Here is a 20157-nt window from a genome sequence, read left to right on the forward strand (position 1 = left end):
AAGTACGTGGAACCCATAGAAAGGGTGCAGAGGAGATTTATAAGGAGGTTGCCTGTATTGGGAAGAATGCCTTCTGAGAATCGGTTGAATGAAATAGGCTTTTCTCCTTGGAACAACGTGGGATGAGAGGTGACCTTATAGAGGTGTATGAGATTATGAGAGTCATTGATCGTGTGGATAATCAGAGGTTTTTTCCCAGGGTAAAATGGCTAGCACGAGAGGGCATAGTTTTAAGCTCCTTGGATGTAGGTGCAGTTGAGATGTCAGGGGTAAGTTGCTTTTTTTATTGTAGAGAATGGTGAGTGCGTGGAAAGGGCTGCCGGATGCAATGGTGGAGGTGGAAACGGTCGGGTTTTTTAGGAGAATCCTGGATGAATTCATGGGTCTAAGAAATGTAGAGGGCTATGGCTAAGCCTAATTAGTTCTGAGTTAGGGACATGCTCCACCCAGCTTAGGGGCCTAGGGGCCTGTATTGTGTTGTCGGATTTCTATTGTTCCAGGTATCTGACAAACTGGGGTTTTACGGAGCTGCAGCATTTCCTCGTTGCCTGTGAACAACGGTGCACACATAGGAACAACAGCCACTTGCATATCAGCTAACCTTTTGAGAATTGAACAATATAATATACTTATATCTGAACTATGATCCGCTCCTTGGTGTCTGGTGCCTTTTATGTAAGAGAGCGAAATGTTTCTCCGCCTTCTTAGTGGCGACATAAATCCCAATCTCCATTGCATGAGATGTTTCTAATTACTTTGATGACGCAATCCCTGGTGTGGAGTTCACGGCATCAGGCGATAAGACATGTATGCAAAATTGATCCGTTCGGCCCATCAGTTCACCTCACCCTTTTCATCATGCTTGATTAATCTCAATGCCATTCCCCTCTTACCCTATCAAGCCTTACTAATCAAGAACCTTTCAACACTCCGTTTTAACATCGGGCCTCATTTCGTCCATCTATTCTATCTGGCCATTGAGGTCCCTTCTGGAGATGTGTACAACATTGAACCATCAGCCCAGTCGTTATCCTCACTTCGCTGTGCCACGCGGATATCAGACCGGCACGTGCTCTCTATATGAAATCCAGACATATCCTGGATTAAAATGTCCACAGCCGCGACTCATAAATGCACTGTGCGGCTGCACAGGGCACTCCTGTACTTACCCTCACTTTCAATAAAGCATAGCGTAGCACATGTCTTCTTAACTGCTCGATGCTTCAGAGTCCTATGTCCTGTGGAAGGATTAGGGTCGGAGAAGGTCACTATTTCTGCCTTTCCATCGATGCTGGCTGACAGGCTTTGTTCCTCCAGCAAGTTATCCGTGTTACTCTTAATTACCAGTAGCTGCAGATTTTCCTGTGTTACCTGTATCCTTGTTTCGTGTACACGGACTCCTTCCACCGTTCTTTATCGTGACCTATTTATTTATTAGCATGCGTTTCTCTAGGGTAAGTCAGCCTCCGGCCTGGACAGACTGAGATATCTCGGTTTATCTGGGCGATGCGTGATGTGTTGCCGGGTTACATATCCGAAGTGCAATATATCAGACAGTACACCATATGCAAGTTAGCTTTATAATTCTTAATCTGTAGTTAAAAAATAAAAGAAAAAGGGACCTTTTAGTGAAACAATCTGATGTACACGTTGGATCTCACGGCTGCCCATCCATTCAATCCCCATTCGTCTCCTCCGAGCGTTGTCGGCTCAGGGATTCTCACTCATAGTCCACTCCGTTCTGACGACAAGCGGCTCTCTCCACGCGCATCATCTCCCTTCATCTCTTGCTGACAAAAAGCCCGAGTATACCTTCTGTCAGACGCACTGGAAAAAAGAAATACAATACGCCGCTCATTGGATGACACACATTCCAAAGCCCCCGTTATCTCTAGTCTTAACCCAGCCTCTGCTGCTACTGTGAAACCATTACAGTAGTAGTGAAACATTACAGAGAGACCATTACATTAACAGTGAAACCTTTCAGACCATTACTCTCACGTTATTACCAATCTGATTTTTGGTTTATAAAAATGGAGAGTAACATCTCAATTATCATGTCCACATCTGGCACGCATCTGGCAGATCAACAATCCTGAATGGACCATATCGTAGGCGCTTTGCGTCCTGCCCCCTGTTCCCCATCCCACGAGCAACAGTGCAGTTTCATGCCGTCTGCAAACGGGGAATGTGTCCACACCAAGACACGGTAGTGTAGCGGTTTGCGTCAGACTAACAAAGGTGCCGCTGCAAGATCGGGATTCAATTCCCACAGCTAACGGCAAAGTATCTGTTCGTTTTACCCCTGTCCGCGTGGGTTTCCCCCGGGTACTCCGATTTCCACCAGCAGACGAAAGTCGTACGGGTTCCGGTTAATGAGTTGTTGGCATGCTCTGTTGGTTATAGACACTTGAGGGTTGCCCCGGCACAACGTTCGCTGATTTGACTTGACGCAAACAGCGTATTTCACTTGATGTTTATATATATATGTAACAATATAAATCTAATCTTTAAATACTGTACTTCAGCTTCAAAGTTATCGCCGTACCCTGCAAAAATCTATGCTGGGTACTGAACTCCGTAAAACCGAATTTGTCACTTCCTTCCATCCATCAGAAAGCCCTCATTTTCCTCTTCCCTGCTTCATTCGGCTCATTCATCTAAAAATGCCACGTGTGGGTTCGTATTCATTCCCACAGTCCATGCTGTACTTTATTTACGGAAACTTTCCAAAATCCTTTTGAGTCACAACTTTTGATTGAAGAAGTTCCCCCTTAACTATTTAATATTTCACCATTTATCTATGACCTGTGGCTTCAACCTCAATGGAAAAGGCTTGCTTGCACTAACACGGTTTATACCCCTCATAATTTCGTATCGCTGGTTTCCTCTAACTTGCTGGGTTTCTCGGTTCCTTTGTGAAACTATGAGATTACGTTTAACACACTCCGTTCTGCAAGAACGTCTGCAAACGCGAAAATAGTTGGAAAATGTTCATCTACTCAAACCCAATTATCCATGGTCATTTTCCGTATTTCAGTACAAGTTCCTATTGATAGAGCTGAATTTCAGTCATACAGAAACACAAGACTGGAGAAACAGGGATTAGCCACTCAGTTTATCATCACTCCTTATTCATTCAATTTCTCTGCCAAACCAAATCTTTCACTGTCCGCTCTAAAGCTGTGATCTGTAGTCGTCATCAGTTCAAACCTGAGGGGGGAAAGCTTACAGGCAGCGACCCACATATACAGCTCTCATAATATCCTCTACATCTAAATATCTTCCCTCATTCTTCTGCGCTCCAATGTCTGAAGTTCTAAAATGTATCAATCAAGGGGCTCGTCCGGGATTTGAACCCGTGACCTCTCGCATGCTCGCAAATTCAGGCCCAAAGCGAGAATCATACCACTGGACCAACGAGCCAGTTCTGTGTTTAAGTCATAACACTGCTGCCTCTCACTTTCTTAGTCTCCTTTGTCAATGCATCTGCTGGTAATTTTACGTCTAAAGTAGATCAAGGACCAAAGTTCAGTGCAAGGCACTGCAGGATCTTCGGCCCAGGAAGCTCAGTTCACCAGTTTAGCTCTACTCTGTCGATATTATAACTATTCCCTCCTAAAGAAACCATAATCCTCTATTTTCACGACAGTCATCTGTCTATCCAAGTATCTTTTTTTAATATTCCTATTGTGAAAACGACGAACAGCACGTTCCTGCGAACTGTGTGTGGGAACGGTGCGTTCCCAGAACCCACCACACTGTGTACAAAAAAAATCTACCTACCTCTGACCTAACCTTTCCTCCACTTATCTTAAACATATGCTTTCTGCTGTTGTCCAACCTGTCTGTGTCTCTTGTAATCTTATACACCTCCATCACGCTCTGTAGAATCGAACAGAAAAGTTCCAGCTTCCTCAATCTTCCCTCAATGTTCTAATCGCGGCATCGTTCTGCTGAACCTGCGGTGCACCTTCTCTAAAGGAGTTTTTCGCCCCAGAGAGTGGCTCCGATCACCCATTCTATTTAGTAGCACCACCGCTCCCCCAAGCCCCTTCTACCAATCACCCCAGTCACTGAAACACGATGTAATCTATTAAAAGCACATTTGTATCATTTAACATTGTAAGTACACGCTAGTTTCTGTGTTAGTTATGCTCATTCTGTTCTATATCCGTACTGTAACCACGGCATTTATATGTATTTATGATTTATCATCGGGAAATGTTTTTTTCAGTTACATATCGTCCCAACACTCTACGTCAATTATCGAATACACGTAAATGTACCGGCGAAAACGTTAATCATTGATCCTTCATCACTGATCTTCCCTATTCTGAGACGAGCTGAACTGGACACGATCCTCCAGGCGTGGTCTAACCTGAGTCTGAGAGAGTTACTTAACCTCGCGGCACTTGAACTCAATCTCTGACTAATGAAAGTCAGCGCACGACGTGATTTCAGAACCAGTCTCTCAACCTGCGCCGTGACATGAGTCCAAGGTTGTTCTGGATGTCAAATATAATAGACTTATTACTCGTGGTCGAGACCTAACGGTTAATACTTCTTTTGTTCTCTGTCCAGCGGGTTTTAGGGGACTGCACCGTCCCCTTAAAGCAAACAGGGAAATCATAGAGGTGGGGATCTGGAGAAAAGAGAATGGTTAACGTTGAGGATCGAGATACTGCTCATGCATATCGACCGTTCCATATCTTGCATAACCTGCTGAGTCCATCCGGTAGCTTGTCTTTCCGGCAGGCTCCAGTATCGGCCTTCTCCAACATTCCGTCTAAACTTTCCTGTGTTCAGCCATCCACCATCCATGTAACCTCCGTGGAACTTTCAAACATTCTCTCTAGAATTTCATTTCCTGGCAACCCTCAGGATCGATGTTTTATTCTTGCTGGTAATTTAATGTCGCCTCTTTGGATGAACAGCTACTTGATAGATATGTTTTAGATGATAAGAGGGAGAGATCGAGAGTGAGACCTGCTTCACAGGCGGAAATGAGTATTCCGAAAATGAATATATGAAATGGGGGACTGTATAGGGTATTTCAGAAAGAAGTTCTTTCCGGAGATAGTGGTGGGCCCCTGGACCGCTCTGTCGGGATCATGATAATCACAGATAGGTTAAGGTATTTTAAGGTACTTTTAGATAGGGAAATGTAGAGGTATATATCAAGGAAGAGATTGATCGATCTTGTACTACGTTAAATCGTCGACATAACGTCATTGGGTTGATGACATGCTCTGTGCTGTACTATTCAATGTTCTATGTTACGGTGCCCGCTCCTACCTATGTCGCACCGTTCCTCTACCTTCCCCTTATGAGCCAACTCAAGTGTTCCTGCTGCTTTCACTTCAGTGTCACAGCTGAATGAGACAGCGGAATACACGCAAGATGCTGGAGCATCAAAACGTTTAGTGAAAACTTCCAGCACAGGTTTGATTTTTCACAGCATTACAGCTCTCCCTGATCAACATAGAAGGCCATTTCACATTCTTCGGTACGCGAACCCAGCTGCTCAGGACTAACCTACAAATGTTGCGAATCTTCAGATGAATTTATTGTCAACCAACGTAATATTCCGCCTTCTGTCTGTTTACATTACCACCTAGTTTAGACTCGTCGGAATATTTAATTTACGTGTCTTGTACATTTTCATCAAAATCTTTTTTCTGAACTAAGATACAGACACAATAATCACAGCAGAGATCCACGTAGTACACCACAATTCGTGAGCCTCCCGTCCTGAAAGCAATCTTCCACCATCATCCATAAAGCCGGTGTCGTGTCCACTTGGCTAGTGCGTCCTATACCTGAAGCTCTCTCCATATCCGGAGAAGCCGTCCATGCAGCGCCACGTTAAAAGACATGCTTCAATCCGTATACTGCCCTACACACATCGATCGTCGAGTGCATCTCTCCAAAGTAGTCTAACAGCTTTGTGAGAGCCGATTTGCTGCTAACACGACGGTGCTGACCATATTAACCCCCCCACTCCCCCAGTAACTTATCCATCACGAATGTCAGGCTCACTGGCTTGAATTTCCTTGGTGTACCTGTGCTACCCGTAAATGGTACGACATGAGCCGTTCTGCAGGCCTCGCGTACTTACCTTCGCCGAAAGATGAAGCAAATGTGGCCGCAAGTGATTTCGTTTTATTTTACCCCCGTCTTCTCACAAGATCAGAAGATGCATCGGGTCAGGACATGCGAGTATGTGACACAATGTAGGGTTCATAGGAAGCATGTAGAAGTTTCAGAGAGGAGAATGATCGGGATGCTGCCCAGATTATGAGGATTGGCTAAGCGAGCTGTTTGGAGAGAAAGAGGATGTGAGGCCACTTGATGTCGATGGTAAGATGCATAGATCTCTGGATAGCCAGGGAATTTTCCTAGGGCAATGAATTGGATCATTTCTATGTGATTTGAGACCCTCTTAAATCGTCCATGCTCTTCGTAACCTTTTTCGAACAACCAGCGGAATTCACGAGAGGCTTTTTTTCCGCTCGAAATTCATGCTGACCATTCCTAAAAAGAGTTCGCCTCTCCAAATTCAGGTAGATCGTGTCTCTGAGAATCAGATGCAGGTAGTTTCCAATCAGTAATGTTGGGATTAAGAACTAATTGAACACTGTGTTTTTCCTGTAGCCTATCGTAACTAAAATCAGAACTTTGGGCACTTTCCGGACTCCAGTACCCCAAGTATTTGGCGATAATACAATTACCTCCGCCTTTGTTCCATTCATTTCTTCTTTAGGTTCCCGGAATGCTCTAGATGCATATGGTCGCACTATACATCTTGTTTTTGCCTTTAAGGCGGCCAGCCCTCAACCTTTGCAATGAGCACATGGTTCAGGGCAGGGCCGTCGCCTTCCCTGAATTTTCCCGCTTCCCTGATATCCTCCACGCTAAATGCGGGTGGGAAGTTATCATTTGACTCCACGTCCAACATCTCTGGCTCCACACAGATTACGGCGCTGATCCATTCACTCCTTGATCATGCAGTTCCAGCAATATATTTATATAATCCGGGAGTATTTTCCTCTGCCGTTCTAGATAGATCGATACCGTACCCTATTTTTGCCCTCCGGCTTTTCCTGTTAAATATCCTCGCCGATGGATCCACTTGATCCTGAATAACTCAAGCTGAACTACGTTTCCTGTTAAACACAGGGGACTCTGAACTATCGGGCGGAAACGTCGACTGTGTTGTATCCTCCTTTCCAGTCAGACTTTATGAGTTTCTGCAGCATTTGCTATCTGTTACTCGTTATCCTTTTATCCAGACCAGTGTCTCAATATCTCTCGTCAACCAATGTTCCGTACTGTTGCCAGCTATGTCCATCACTCTGTTTGGAACACGAACTACCTGAACTCCGGATATCTCACCTTGAAAAACAAATGTCTCTTTACCACAAAATAAAATTAGCCTCTTCTCAACCATAAACCCTTGCAAATCCCCGCCTAATCGCCCTCAAACTGGAACTGCACTAAATTAGCACCTTAACTGTCGACCAGACCTAACTTTCTGCAGACCTATTTTCAAGCTGATGGAATTATGTTCACGGGTCGTAAAATGATCTCTTTTTCAATGTATTCGTCCTTAAAGATAAACGATACAGATTAGCTTTATATGTCACATATAATATAGCAACAATTAGTGGGTAGTTAGCTGATTGGGAAGCTGTTAAAATTAGCAAAAGCTGGAAATGAGAAATGGAAACCATGCGATAATATCAAATGTATTTTATTTTCAGATATATAAAAATGTTACAAAGACGCGAGAGTATATACATCGGAGCGCTGGAAAATTACAGTTGAATGTTAGAAAGGGGGGAACAAAGAATCAGCAGACGAATTAATAGCTATCGTGCACCAGTCCACAGTGGAAGATACTAGCAATATCCCAGAAATTCTAGAGTGTTCCGGGTAAGAAGTGACTCAGGTTTCCATTACTAAGGAGGAGCTGCGCAGGAAGCTGAATATTCTGAATTTAAAAAGTCACGCGGATCTGATGGATTACACACCAGTTTTCTGAAAGACGCATCTGAAGGGATTGTAGAGTCCGTCATAATGATCGTTCAAATATCACCATAAACCTAAGACATTGAGTTCCAACTTAGGTGGGGAAGTCCTGCTTGCTTTCATCCTGGTTTTACTACTAATTTAGATATCTGGTTTGCTCTAATTTCCTGTGATTCTCAGTTTCTTTGTGAAAGTGCGTGGTTACATTTTCCAAGCTCTGCTCGGCTAGAATGTCTCCAGATGTCAGAGAATGTTTGGCAGACGATTATCTACTCAAATAGTATTTTACACGTCCACTATCTTTATTTCATTTCATTGTTGAGACTATGGCACTCACTACATATGTTACTATAGAGCATATATGTCAAACTCAAGGCCCGCGGGCCAAATCTGGCCCGAGGTGGAATTATATTTGGCCCGCGAGCTAATATCTAATTACTATTAAAGCTGGCCCCAGTAGTCGAAGCGCCTATGGCGTATGATATGGCTAATGCTGCGTTTATTCAGGTACCAGGTTTTCAGGGTTTTTAGTGCTTATTCGGTTTCCCTGGGTTATTTCCTGAATATCATTAATGAATATTTTTTTTCTATTAGAGCTGGCCCGCCGGTATATTGCATGCACCACTAATACTACAAATCCCGCAATTCACTGCCAGTGCATTGCTCGCGCTTGCCTTCCTCTCTCATCAGCATCCATATGGCGCTAGTCACGTGTGCTCAACTTTCAGCTATCCCTCACCCCAAGAATGGCTGAACGAAAGGTGGACTTTGAAAACAGGGGTTTTCAAGGCAGGTGGGATGCGGAGTATATGTTCGCAGATATAAAGGGCAAACCTGTTTGTCTTGTGTGCGGAGACGGTGTGGCTGTAATTATAGAATATAACGTAAGACGACACTATGAAACGAAACACCACGACAAATACAAGCATCTGGACAAGAAACAGAAGCTCCAGAAGGGAGAAGAGTTGAAAAGAAGTCTGGCGTCACAGCAGGCTATGTTCACAAAAGCCAAAACACAAAGCACAAAACACAAACACAAAACACATAGTTTTATTGTGGCAGCAGAGATCGCTAAATCAGCCCGGCCCTTGACCGAGGGAGAATTTGTTAAGAACCGCATGATGAAAGTTTGCGACGTCGTGTGCCCAGATAAAAGGCAAGCATTTTCAAATGTGAGCCTGAGCAGAAACACCGTTGTTGACCGTGTACGAGAGCTTGCCACCAATAGACAACAGCTGGTGGGGAAGGGAAGAAATTTCATCGCATATTACCTTGCTGTGGATGAGAGCAGGGACACTTCTGATACTGCCCAATTGTCAGTTTTCATTCGTGGAGTGGACTAAAGGCTGTGTGTAACAGAGGAACTTTTGGATTAAGATCAATGCATGGCACAACTACTGGAAAAGATCTCTTTGATGAGGTATCCAGATGTGTAAATATAATGAGGCTGCCTTGGGATAAACTGGTGGGACTGACGACAGATGGAGCGCCCGCGATGTGCGGTCAAATGACTGGATTGGTGTGCAGGATCCGGGAGAAGATGCGGGAGGAAAACGGCGCAGGTGAGCAGACAGCTTATCACTGTATCATCCACCAGGAATCGTTGTTTTGCATGCCTTGAAAATGGAACATATAATGAACACCATAACACGAGCAGTTAACTTCATGAGAGACATGGGTTAAATCACCGCGAGTTCAAGTCGTTTCTGGAGGAGTTGGGTTCAGAATATAATGATTTGACCTATCACACAGAGGTGCGATGGTTAAGCAAAGGAAAATTGCTGAAAAGATGTTTCGAGTTGCGTGAGGAGATCTGTCAGTACATGGAAAGCAAAGGGAAAGACACAACAGAGCTCCGCGATAAAAAGTTGCTCTGTGAAATGGCGTTTCTGTGTGACATCACGAGCCATCTCAATGCGCTCAACCTGCAGCTTCAGGGGCGGGGTCGTGTGATCACAGACATGTACGCTGCAGTGAGGGCTTTTAAAACCAAGCTGCGCCTGTGGGAGACGCAGATGCAGCAAAAAAACTTGAGCCATTTTCCGTGTTGCCAAACTATGAAAGAGCAGGTTTCTACCGCAGTGTTCCCCCATGCAAAGTTTGCTGAAAATCTTAGCATACTTAGTGCCGAATTCACACGGAAATTTGCCGACTTTGAAGCCCAAAAATGCAGGCTTGAACTGCTCAGTAATCCATTTGCAGCCTCAGCTGATTTTTTATTTATTTAATGTTCAATGTTGTTTTAGTAGGCAATAACCTAAGCTTTGTTAGTTCCAGGTTAATATGTGTAATAAATTCATTTCAGTATGTTTTGCAATAAACGCTGAACCATTCCGGCCCTCGACTTGTACCTTTTTTTTTTAATTATTTTGGCATTTATTTCAGTTTAAATCAGTTTAAACTTAAATTTACTTTAGTTTAAAGATTGACATTTAAATCAGTTGCATTTATTTTTTATGGCTTTATCTGCAGCTTTTCCGGAGTAATTTCTAATGAAAACAATTTTCCAAAGGCCAACACTCTGTGATTCACATTAGTCTAAGCCAGATACTTAGCATCTCATCTTGGATGCAAGTTCATCAAGGTTTGGAGGCAGGCTCTGAGCTGAGTAAATCCTCAGAACTGAGTGAAGGTGTTCATCAGAAAGACGACTTCTGTGTGATGTTTTGTTTATCTTCATCAAAGAGAACAGTTGTTCACACAGATATGTGCTGCAAAACATAGGGAGCATTTGAGCAGCTTGGGTACGCAGCTGGGGCATCGTGTCGAGAATGAAACGTAGAAACTGTGCAGCGCCCACCGAGACATACTTCACCTTGAGTGTGTCACTGCACTGGAGTTTCATCAGCTCCATTTGTATGTTGGTTGGTGCGCTTTCCACGTCAGCTGCAAATGGATTACTGAGCAGTTCAAACCTGGTAGGACACTTGTAACGCCTGCAGTGATAAGTGCCAGAAAGGAGATCAGTTGGAAGGGATCGTGGACATGGGAGTAACGTGAAACCTGCAGAAATCGCAGAAGGGTCTGGGGGCCGTGCAAGTAATTTTACCCTCGTAAGATTCCCGTTGAGGACGGAGGAAGTTACGGAGAAGAAATGCAGGAAGTACTTTGGGTAACAGCAGGAAGATTTCATTTTCCCAAGCTATAGGAAGTATGTGGAAAACACAGAAAGGTTGCAGAGAAGATTTATAATGATGCTGCCTGGATTGGGGAGCATACCTTATGAGAATAGCTTGAGTCAGCTCGGCCTTTCTTTCCTTGGAGCGACGTTTGGTGACCTGACGGAGGTGTGTAAGTTGATCAGAGGCTTTGATCGTGTGGATAGTCAGAGGCTTTTTTCATAGGGCTGGAATTGCTAGCACGAAAGGGCACATTCTATATGCTTGAAAGTAGGTACAGAGGAGATGTCAGGGGTATTTTTTTTTACAGAGAGTGGTGAGTGTGCTTAATGGGTTGGCGGCTACGCTGGTGAATACGGATACTACAGGGTCTTTTGAGAAAGGTATCGATATCTATTTCTCACATTCTCCAGAAAGTGAGGCAAAGATGTTGAGAAATATTTACTCTTTCAGGGGCATAATGTCGTTCAGTCAATCGAACGTCAGGCAAATGATTTTTAAAATCAAACAATGAAACTTGCAAAAAATGACGATCACGATATGAAGTAAATGGGAATGCAGGAAAACGACGAATTTACAAAAGTGAGGATGGTTTTTCAGTATCTTTAAATGGAGTTACATAACGGCTCGAGCTAAACGGTATATTTACCTGCTATGAAGTGTTGTTCTGCCAACTCTGCAACAAAATTCCAAATGGTGTCTCCCGGTGTATACAATCACTGTCATTCTCATCATGAAAATGCTGATTTTGTACTCGTCAAACAAATACCCTAAAAAATTATTATGCTAAATAGCATCAGCTACCACCAGCATTGAAATACTCGCGGCTCAGTGAAACTTGGCTCTTCCACCTTCAGTAACGCATATACATATCCTTCATTTTACCGGTTTGAAAAAGTAACTCCCTGTCCTTTACAGGGAACTGTTGTGCTTTGCCAAAGCTCAGAGTTGTTACTTATTTAGTGCAAGTTGTACAAGCTAAGAAAGAGACTAATTATTTATATTTTTCAAATTAGCAGCTCAAGTTTCGTGCCAAAGTAGAATCTGCAAGACCCATTTTAAAATGTTATAAACGGTAAATTATTTGCGCCTCTGGTGGCGGGCCTGTCGTACTCTACCTGAAAGCAGCACATCCACTATTATTTCACTCCTGACGCTCAGCTCTTATGTGGCTCCGAGTAACTGTTTGTATCGGACAGTGGCAAACCCTGGTCCGGCGCTTCGACAGACGGGCTGAACCAGGTGAGTGTAGCCGGGAAACACAAACACCTGTGAGTTAGAGATTTGCTTAACCCAGCATGTGCAGACAGTTCCCGGACTCTGCGGATGAGATCGACTACATGATCAAACACCCCAGAAGGCGGTGCAGCAACGCTTCATGAACAGCGAAGGGCAAAGCAAGGTACAAAAAGCGTCATGAATATCCGCCATAGCCCAGGAAATCGCCAATCGTGAAGTTTTTTCCTGCCATTGGATCAAGCATCTTGAGGCCGAGAAAGTAGAACTGCCTCGGCACAACGGATTTTTTCACTGTGAAATTCATCCCTCAAAAGTCGGAAACGACGGACAATCAACACCGATAAAAAAAGGAATTAGAAATAAAAGAAGAAACAAAATCAGCTGGGACATAACCCATTGATATTCTTCCAGTATTTTACCTTGCACGATTTTAACAATCATTTCAAGTATACATCCGTTTGCTCGTTCTGATTCTGCATATTCCATGGAAATTGTCAGCACGGCTATTTCAAAGAAAGACGTTTTCTGTTCATTGCCAATGGGGGCATATGAATTGACCATTAGATACTGAAATAGATATATAGATTGAGAAGGAGAACACCAATGAAAATCTGATTCTCTCTCTCGGCTGAGGGGAGTGAAAAGGTGTTATTTCCTTGCTTCCAAAGAATCCATAACTGCAATGAACAGGACTGTCACAGGTCTACAAGAACATCACTGACCACACGGTGTTTTCAGTGCTTATTCTGACATGTCAGCGACCACGTGGATAATGTTTCTGCTTGTCCGGATCCACCAATTCTACAACGTTACTATCACATCCCATTCGGTCGCAGGATCTCTCACATAGAGAGTATCACTGATTATTCAGAAACATCTCCAAGTCTGCTGGTAAAGTAATTGCTTGTCCAACATCATGATGGACGCAGCGAAAGCAAGTTGTATGACCATTAAACCATATTAATATCTCTCTATATATAAAAAATGCTCTTCAGCAGAAACCACACTACCAGTGATGATGTCTTGCAATCAATGATGACACTGTCGCTGGATATCAGAACATATTGGTTATGCATTTATTTGTCAATGCCCGCTCCCTTGCAGCAAATAAAATAAAACACGAATTCCAGTCTGCAGAATCAAAACTGCACATGTCTAATTATTAATGACATTTATAGTAGCATGCACAGCAGAGGATGGCTATGTGATATGAACAGAATGCCCGTGCAACTTATCGTTCAGAGGGGAGAGTTAGAAGGTCAACGTACCAACGAGTGACTGAAACATCAGTGAACATAAAGACATTTAACCTCGGCTTTTGTTGTTATTTTCATACTCATTACAGGTGTGACCCATCGGATAAGGATAAATATTCACTGTATTTTTCGATCATCATATTAGGCCATGTTTATATTTCTGGGCACCCACACATTTTTATTTTTGTCTATTTAAAATAAATTCAGTGCTATTTATTTGCAAGTCCTGGTACACACAAATATTTAGTGGGTTCGCGGGTAAAGAACCTCAATGTCAAAAATGGATGCAGCTTGAGTTCAGTAGGTTTAGATAATGGAAATCGCCGGGGGAAATGAGAATGGCGAGCTTTCATCACCTTTACACAACCGATATGATTTCCTCTGATGTCTCATACCAGCAATAAAATAGTGAATATAATTGTTAAAATACCCTGCATACGTGTAAACATACGTTAGGTATTCTTAATCTTTGGGGAAAAAACGTGCTTTATGCGGCAAATAAAAGTGTAAGCATTCTGATGTTTCAAGCAGATGGTGTAGAACAACAAGAGAGAATTATTGTACATCACTAGTCAGATTAATTACAGTCAAGGTGAGGTGTAGTTAACCCGTTATAGTTCGGCACTTGCAGAATTACGAGATACGCTCAGTTATTTGTTGGTGTACAATAAAATTGAGACTTCTTACAAAGACTTTGAAATATATATTTTTTAGAATATTGTTCGAATGTGACAAAACCTTGCAAGTAACAGAATAAAGTGGTCACTGCCGGATGATCTGTAACCTGAAGCACAACCGGATGAATATAGACAACTCTAGAAAGTGAGGGATGAAAACAGGTGGAGGAGATACCCTTTTCGTACTGCTCTTTGCCTTTTCCGCCTGCCATTTCCCAGCTTCCGACATATATTGTCCTTTGTAAGACCAACCGGAATTTGGTACATTACAACCAAGTCCTCTCACAAACATTGTATTGACCATCCGTTCAAAGTTAAATCTGGACTCGTATGTGGATCCGGGGAACAGAATCCGAGGTTGTATATACATATGCCGCTTGTATTCAGTGGATAGAAGTAATGGTCTGGGATTCAGGAAGTGTTTTCATTGAGTCACTTACTGTGCAATGATGGGTAGTGTTTGATATTGTGCAACAGAAGTTTAATGTTGTTTCCTGTCATGAAGAATATTTTAATTGCTACTTTTCCAGAACAATTAGTGCGCACATTCTGACAATGTCACTGCTGACCATGGAGATGACGACATTGATAATCCAGGCCCGTCACTGACCAGACTAATAATAATGCATTGCCTCCGCTGACTTTCCAGCGACAAGAAGTTTAGAGAGAATCATTTACTAATGGACATTGATTTAAAGTGACGAGAGAGAATTAATAGGAAGTGGAGAGACCACTTTAACAGATTATGTGGGTAGGTAAATAGAAAGAAGTACCCGAGAATGTGTTTGAGGGAAAACACTTTCAGAACATTCACAATGTATTTGGACAGTCCATGGATAGGAATCCCTTAACGGTATAAGGTCCAGAGTGCGGCAAATGAAGATAGCTTAGATGACATGAACCGCTTGGGCCGCCGATTCTCCATCACGTAACTAAGACGGTTTACTTTAAGAACTAGAACATGAACAACTTCTGTGATTCTGTACCTGAGTTGTGCTTCATTTCTGATTCTCGGCACTTGCAACAGTTGCATTTCTGTGATCTTTCATGCAGGGCAAATTATGCAAAATCACAACAATCACATGAGTTTGTTTTACTTGTCAATATATACAAGGTCAGTTCGAAGCTTGAGACTGATGCATTGGGATAAATCCTGTCCTCTTAGACTACTGGTTTGTATCCATGAAAGCAGCACCAGGTGCCTTACTCCAGAGTCCTCACCCCGGAAAGGGATACCGCTTCCGACGACGACGATTCAGATGTGTGGCACCGCTTTCCGTTCGCTAATTCCCCAATACCGGAAGTAGAGGCTCCTGGCCCTTCCTCCGCTGAGTTGAAGAGGAGGGAGGGTGTTGAGGGGCAGAATGAGATACAGCCAGCATTGGGGGAGAGAGAGTGGAGGGGCAGACTGAGGTACAGTCGGCAGTAGGGGGGGGGGGGGCCGAGAGCAGATGGACCTTGAACACGAAACAGTGGGCTCTCAGGTGAAGAGGGAACCAGTGAGGGTACAACAGGTAGTCCTGGGATGTCTCCCGGGGTGTCTGAGCCGGAAGGGTCGGCAGTGGATGTACGGAGGTCTCCGAGAAGTAGGGACTCCACGGAGCGATTGACATACGCAGCACCGGGAGAACTGAATGTTGTGATCTCTACCGCCCTGCGAAGTTATGTCACTGTTTTCTGCACCTTGGTTGGGTTTCGTGTCTTGCAACATACATTGGGGAACTCTGTGAATGTCATGAGCTTTTGTTGCTGGGTGAAGAGAGTAGGGAGTTTCTTATTTTACTCCGTATGTTAATCAAAATGGCTTCTTTGTTAAGTAAAAGTAGGAATGCTTTCTGCTGAGAGAGTGCTTTCTCTCGCAACCTGTTTGGGTTATACTTACTGATAATGAGAATTGTATTCATTTGTTAACCAATTGGGATGAATGCTAGTCTTACTTTTGTTACCTCTTCGTCTAAATGTACAATCTGCAATGCTAATCATTTATAATAAATTAATATCAATGGAAAAGTCGATGTAGCATAGAAAACCATTCGGATCAGCGTGAGTTAATCATTCTGATGGCATGGTGGCTGAAGCTGTCCCGGAGACTTTTAGTCGTGCCTTCTATGCTGCATTACCGTTTCCCGGATGATTGAAAAGTCTCTGTGATAGTTTGGAGTCCATTTATTTCAGGATGACTCGGGACACGAATGTTTGAGTATATGACATAATTTCCAAATATACTCCTTTTGAAACCGATTTATTCGAAATCTGCACTGAGTTGTAATTGGAGTGGGCATTATCTACATAGATGACCATTTAATGTAAACACATACTTCATTCCTTTCCTCAATTCCTTTCTGAATTTTCTCTGAGTCAGTGTATAGATACAAGTATTGGTGCACATACTCAGAATTTGCAAGATGGACCCAAATTGCTGTAGTATATATACCGGGGAACTCAAATATTTGTCCTCAAAAAAAAAGTTTTCCGCTTGCCATTTCAGAGAATGAACTACATAGGGCATCCAAAATAATATGAAATTAGCTGATATAGCAAACAACAGAATCATGATTTTCTGCGGTTTTCAATCTCGGCATCCTTCTGATTATCACTGCTGTTTCGAAGGCCTCTGCGGACTCTATTTGCCGCAATGATATGTCTTACTGTTAAACCATTGAAAACTAGAATTAAGCCAATTGGTAGCAACGGTGTTAAAATGCTATCCAGTAATTCTAATCCTTTCCACACGGGTAAAATAGCGTATTCATCTGTCAAGGCGCAACGCCAAGGTATGTTGTCAATCATGACATAAGGTTCAATGGCGAAGTAAAACGGGGCACTTCTCAGGCAGCTCACTATAACCACCGTCACCATAATCACCGTAGCTGTTCTCTCAGTGCAGTATCGTTGCCCGAGCTTTCGACAACATATTGCGATGAAACGATCGAAGGTAAAGCTGACCGTAAACCAAACTGAACAATCCATCGTCACAACATATAATACAACTGTCACTGCGCATACAGGAGTGATGAGCAAGGATCTGGAATAAATGTAGATATTGTTGGTCTGTTGCACAAAAGCGAAAACTATAACCACCATCAGATCCGCTGTTGCCATTCCAACCAGGTAACGGATGATGCATTTGGAGAGTCCGCATTTTCCCCGAGATAGGATCACAATCGCCGTTAAATTAACTACAAGAAATTAGAAACAAAACAGGATTCTCGTTAGCTGCAACTGTCTGAATGCCTACCATTCCTCCAATACTATGCACGGCATGTTTTCTGGAAGTGTAAAGCAAAGGTTCAATGTGAGCCTGCTCCATTGCTAGACTCCTACTGGGGGACAGCAATGGACTGGCGACTTTTCGACAGTTTCGAGCGAGGCATCTGATATCCACGACTCACCTACCGGTCGATCGCTCCAGAAAACATCACCATAAGCAGCGGCATTTCCATTATAAGAAGTGGAACAGCTGAAGTGATTATTTGTAGTGAAATTCAGGAGGTTTACAGCATAAGTCATAATTTAGTGACTTATGGAAGAACAGATCTGCGTGACGATATTCGACTGGACAGTCATTGGAAAAAGCTGCCGATCTGGAAAAGCGGCCACTGTTGCTGCAGAAAGCCGAGCAAGGCCCAACTATGAAACTATCGGCAAAAACATATTTCACAACAGAGAAGAAAAAACATCGTATCCGGAAAATAAGGAAACTGAATTAAAAAGAAATATCAGATGCTTGAATTCTCAATTCTGGAAACACAATTCAGGCGATGGTACCATCTTTGGTGTTCTCCGAACAGCGCAGCAGAACAAAACCAAGAGGACTGCGCTATACATCGAGTGACCAGCTCCAGTATCTTACCAGGGACACCGATCGCTACAAGTGCAGGATAGAAAACACCCGCGATGTAGTAAATCGTTGGATATCCCATATTCCGTCTGAAGCAATGTTCAGGTGTACGGAAAGTTCCAAAGGTTCGTATGGACCGGTGATCGTTTTTACAGGGTTATATGCAATTTAGCATAATTCCACTGAGGCAGTTAGTGTGGTTATCACATAAGTCTCATTAGGGACAACCAGCTACGCAAACACATGCATTAAGTTGTTTTTTTTTCACTCTGTCATAGTGCCATGAATTCGTATCCCCAAGGCTGTTACAAGTTGTTAGCTTTTACAGATAAATTAACATGAGCGTTGCCAGTTTAATTTCCAAGGCACCAGGCTTCAGCTGTTGAAATGAGATATCTTCTTATCTGTGTTGTTTCTAACAAAGACAATCATCCCGAACAAATAACGTCGACAATCACCTTCCAAGAGAATAATTTTGACACATCGGCGGAGTGCACTCGCTCCCAACGTTGAGGTCGGGACAGTAGCTCGGCAGGTGAAATGGAGTACACGTTATTGAAGGGGAAATAGGTTCATTATTTCTCGCTTGTTCTAGTCACTTCCGTTCATTCCAATGACGAAAGTCACAATAATAGCTTGTGGCATGTTTCACAAGATGTCCTACGTATGTTCTTCTAAGCAGATAAACGACGTCGAGAACAATATTCCAGGGACATTTCATAATAAAAAATTACGCGCCCATACGACTATATCTGCGGCATGTGAACGGATTGACGAACGTTCGTCTCTGGATTAGCAGAGAGCAGATGGTTGATTGTTTGACGGTGACAAGTGTATTGCAGGGATTGGTGTTAAGTCCGTTGTTATTTATCATGTATCTTAATGACTTAGATGTAGAAAAATGAATCAGAACAATAATTAGGATGAATCTTAGATTGTGGGCGTTGTTCCAGCCAGACGCTCTATTCACGTTTATAGCTTGATGTTGACTGCCAGGAAAATGGGTTGGAAAATGTCAGACGGAATTTAATCGAGTCAAGTATGAGTTCGGCTGCATTGTGTGGAGAGATACAGCAGTTTAAGAAGCACATGGCATAGGTGGAATTTAGTTTGCAGAAGGAGACCTGGGAATACAGATCGATAATGTCAGGGAAGCAGCGTCAAGGGTAGATCGGCTTGTATTGATCTCCAATCACATTGACCTTCACAGTCAGTTCATTGAGTACAGGCGTTTTTACGTTAGGATGAAGCTGTACAACACAACGTAGACAGAATATCGGTTTACAATATCAATTATCTTCAAAGTGTGTAGCAATGATTTGAAAGCAGGAGCTCGCGAACTGAGGACAAGAGTGTGAATGAAGTGTTGAATTGGAATTTATTCCCTTGACGGCAGGACAATGAATGGAGATCTTACAGAAGTATACACATTTGTGAGAGTTACTGAAAGGATGGTTGCTCGCAGATCTCCCCAATTCTTTTAGTGAATCTAAAACTACTTCATAGTTGTGGGGTGAAAGTTGAAATATTCAGGAGAGGTGCGTGCTAAGGCGGACTCGTTAAGAGGGTCGAGGAGTGTAGAAGGATCTGCCAGTGTAAGTGGTAGATGCGGATTCAATTGTATAATTACAGTGAAGGCTGTCTATTTCCGTGCATGAGAGACGGACCGAGACTGCAGGCAAATGGGACGAAGCGAAAGATCAGAGAAGGAAGATCAAGATGGGTGAAAGAGCCTACTTCTTTGTAGTAATAATCTATAACTTCATGACTATCTCTGTCCAATTTCTCCATTCAGTGTCTTCTGTTTTTCACTTCGAACCTCAAACCCTGCCTCCCATATAACCCCCTACCTTAAATTCCTCCATATACCTGTCTAGTAGTCTCTTAAACTTCACTCGTGTATCTGCCTCCGCCATTGACTCAGGCAGCGATTTCCACGCACCAACAACTCTCTGAGAGTAAAACCTTCCTCTAATATCTCCCTTGAACTT

Source organism: Hypanus sabinus, unplaced genomic scaffold (genome assembly GCF_030144855.1).
Source record: "Hypanus sabinus isolate sHypSab1 unplaced genomic scaffold, sHypSab1.hap1 scaffold_1110, whole genome shotgun sequence".
Taxonomy (NCBI): Eukaryota; Metazoa; Chordata; class Chondrichthyes; order Myliobatiformes; family Dasyatidae; genus Hypanus; species Hypanus sabinus.